Genomic DNA, 4314 nt, shown 5'->3' on the forward strand with positions numbered 1-4314 from the left:
CGGTGGGACTCACCTATTAAAGATTTAAAGTCTACTGGTGTCAAAGAAGAAAGAGTTTCAAGATTAATACTGAAGAGATAGTACTGGCTTTGGTGTTTAAGCCTTCAAGAGGCTGATTCTTCAAAGTACTTGGCGACTCTGAGCTTCAACAAATCTGGTTCCAGGCCAAAGTTGCAAAAATTCATGCCCAGAGCTGAAACAAGGGCATCTTCTAGAGGTAAATTTCAATATCAAGAGCTTTCTCTTTCAAATCCTAGAAGAATGAGGACTAGAATTTCATTATCACCAGTTAGGGGTGTAATAATAGTCGATATACCATAAGATCTATCTCTACTCCTCCTATTGTTCGAACTCAGCCTAGATTGCCATCAACACTTATCAATAGAACACTTGTTTACATGGCACAACCAAGAGTTCATGCTTTTTCCACCTTTAATGGTGGAAGTCCTCTATTGTTAGCCCAAAGACATGATATACTAGTATCTGCACTCAAAAGTATACCTAATTTTACTGGTGAAACTCCCATCTCCCCTTTGGAGCATATCCAAGAAGTAGCAAATGTCTGTAATATTCATGGTATTACAGAGGATGATGTTGCTGTCAGACTTCTAGCCTCATCTTTAAAAGGAAAAGCATTACAGTGGTATAGAGGCTTAGCTCATGGCTCTATAATTGATTGGGATGGACTAGGAGCAGGATTATGCAAACATTTTGAGGATAGAAGTGACTATCTGTCACTTTTAGAGCAGTTGACTACTATTAAAAGATCCCCCCATGAGTGCATGACTAATTTTAACTATAGATTTCGAAAGACATGGGATAGAATACCTACTACAATGAAACCTACCCCTGATAATGCCTTCTTGCATTACCTTAGAGCTTTTAACAGTGATATTGCCACTACAATCCAAACTATGGGGGGAGATACCTTGCCTAATGCCTATGAGATGGCCATAAAAGCTAAGAACATCCTAATACAAGGAGGAAAGTTGGCTCCAAGGCCCCCTATGCCTTTCTTTCCTGATGTTCCCAACCACCAACTAGCAATGGCCCCTCTTCCTACAACTTCTACATCACAAGCCCTTCCTCCAGTCCCTCAAGCTTCCACATCCTCAAATGGGATAGATGAACTCAAAGAGATGCTCCAAGGTCTAGTGCTAAATACAGATAAGAGAGAGAAGAACCTGGATAAAAAAATTGCAAGAGTAGGGGAGGGAGTTGAAAGACCAAGGAAAGAGATTAGAGGATAGTTTTTCTATGATACAAAAAATGAGTAACAAGGTGGTGGCCTTAGAGAGGCACCAAGCTCAAGGTGGAAAGCCTCCCCAATTGCAATATCAAGCTCCAAATGGTGGTAGGCCTCCTAATTAGTGGAATAGCTCTTTTGATCAGGGTAGGAAAAATAGTCATGCTTCTACTTCAAGCTCAAATCAGAAAAGAGCTATAGTCCCTCAAAATAACTTGGCCCAAGATCAAGATTTCTATCCTTCCTACAACTATTCTTATGCCTATTGCATGTGCTAGAAGGCAGAATCTTATTTGGCCCTAATTGTCCAAGAACCTATAGCAAAGCAATCATACAAGGAGGAACATCCCAAGGAGTCCTCATACATTCAAGGGCATGATGATTGCTCTTTCATGAATCATCAGATTGGGGAGCATTGTAATGTAAACCAGGATTCCATCGCTCATAACACTAGAAGAAAATAAAGAGATATGGAAGATGTTGTCCCTCCTCCTCCTAATCAGGCCTCAACTTCAAATGCAGCATCTCATGAGCAAGCAACAAATGAATGAACAAGTACTTCATAGCAGCAAAGGCAAGATTCTAGAAGGAAAGATGCAAGTGATCCTTATGTTGCCCCATCTCAACCCCTGATAAGTGTGGCTCCCAAAGTTTCTACCAAAGTTCCTAATGCCATTTAGTGTGGTAGAGCAAATGAAGAAGACAAATGTGAACATTTCTATGTGGGATGTTGTTGCTACCATACCAATGCAAAAGAGGATGTTGCAGCAAGAATTAGAGAAGATTGAACCCAAGGATCAGCCATCTACCATGGAGAGTGCCACAAGTCTAGTACAACTAGTAGGGGATGTGGAGACAAATAAAAAGGTTAGACCTCCTCCATTCTATGTTTCTCTGATTATAGGGGGCAAATTAGTCCACAATTGCATGATAGATTCAGGGGCTAGTAGTTCAGTGATGCCTATGTGTGTTGCTGATGCTTTAGGAATGAAGTATGAGCCCATTGTTAGGGATGTGTTACAGTTGGATGGTAGTACTGTCAAAACTGTAGGTATCCTTAGGAATGTGGAGATGGCCCTACATGCATGCCCTAGTTGCACTGTGATTCAAGACATATTTGTTGCCGAAGTTAAGCCCCACTTTGCTATCTGTCTTTCAAGAGACTTCACTACTCAAATTGGTGGATTCATATCTGCTGATTGGTCATTTATGTCTTTTAAGACCAGATATGGAGCCAATGCTTCAATCAGAGCAGAACCTCAAGCCCTTCATCACACTGAATCCTACACCCCCAACTTCATCAATATGAATTGTTCCATTTTAGAGATGAATGCAAATGACATAGTAAATGAGCCCACCACTTCCATAGTAGAGATTCCTAATTTCTTCTTGGATGAATGGGCAAATGCATATCAGTTTGAGCCTATGTCAGAAACTCTTGAGACAGGCCTTAGTACATACTGTATTTTAGAAAAAGAAGTTGTAGTTTCTGATCTTGTTGGGACTAATGATGATATAAATGGAATATGGAGTATGTACTTTGATGGCTCAAGGAATAGAAATGGATTAGGGGTTGGTATTATGTCGATCTCTCCTACACAAATAAGATACTACTTCTCCTTTAGACTCCAATTTAGTTGCACCAATAATGTGGTCGAGTATGAATCCTTGATTCAAGGCCTCCTACTTGCCCAAAAGAGAGGAATTCAAGCCTTGAAAGTATATGGAGATAGTGAGTTGGTAGTCAATCAGGTGAGAAACCAGAACATCACCAAAAATGGCCTGCTCAAGTCTTACAAACACAAAGTCTGGGATTTGCTTGAGGGCTTCAACGCATTTAATATTCAGAGCATTCCTAAGAAAGAAAATAAACATGCTGATAGAATTGCAGTAATAGGTGCATCTTATGATGTACCAGGGAATCTTGAGGAGAAGAAGAAGCAACAAATAAAGGTGGTAGTGAGGCTTTCCATCCCTGACAACAACACTCATTGGCAGGTGTTTGACTCTGATGAGAAAATTGTGAGTTTCTTGCAGAATGAGGCAGAATTCTCAGATAGAAACCAATCAAGACTGCAAGATCAGTATGGTGATAAGATCATTCATCTCAGTTATAACAAGTTGCCAAAGGGTCTCATTACCTTGGAGAGTGTTTTTAATCCTGATGATCAAGCAAGAGGCAAAGGAATGAATCTAGCTGCAGAAAAGGATGATCATGCCCCAATTACAATTGCTCATGGAAAATCTATGAATATGGGGAAGGTATGTTCTAAAATTGAGCAAGAAAACTTCATTCATCTATGTCAAGAATTTAATGATGTATTTGCTTGGACATATGATGACTTAAAAGGGTTTGACCCTAGTTTGTTTTAGCATACCATAGATTTAATTGATAAGGCCAAACCAGTAAGGCAAAAATAGAGGCCAGTGAATCCTAAGATTGAACCTCTAATGAGAAAGGAGCTATCCAAGTTGATTGAGGCTAATATAATTTTTCCCATCAAGCACTCATCATGGGTAGCCAACCTAGTCCCTGCTAGGAAGAAGAATGGAGAAATCAGACTGTGTGTGGACTTTAGGGATCTTAATCAGGCTTCCCTTAAAGATCACCATCCTCTCCCTTCCATGGAGCAGATTCTATCCAAGGCCAGTGGTTCAAGGAGATTCCCTTTTCTTGATGGATTCTCTTGTTATAATCAAGTGCTGATTAAAGAATCTGACAGACATAAGACAACATTTACTACTAAATGGGGCACCTATGCTTATTGCAAGATGCCATTTGGGCTAACAAATGCAGGTGCCACATTTTAAAAGGCAATGGAGATGGCCTTTAAAAAATTAATTGACAAGTTTTTCTTAGTATACCTTGATGATATAACTGTATATTCAAAAAATGTAGAAGATCATTTTGATCATCTAAGACAGGTATTTCTAAGATGTAGTGAGTTTGGGGTCTCCCTTAACCTAGCCAAGTGTGTCTTTGCTACAAGCCAAGGAAAATTATTGGGACACATTTTATCTAAGGATGGGCTGACCATTAATCTGGAAAGAACAAAGGCAATACTTGC

Source organism: Cupressus sempervirens, chromosome 9, assembly GCF_028749045.1.
Source record: "Cupressus sempervirens isolate cs-2001-9-10 chromosome 9, ASM2874904v1, whole genome shotgun sequence".
Classification (NCBI taxonomy): domain Eukaryota; kingdom Viridiplantae; phylum Streptophyta; class Pinopsida; order Cupressales; family Cupressaceae; genus Cupressus; species Cupressus sempervirens.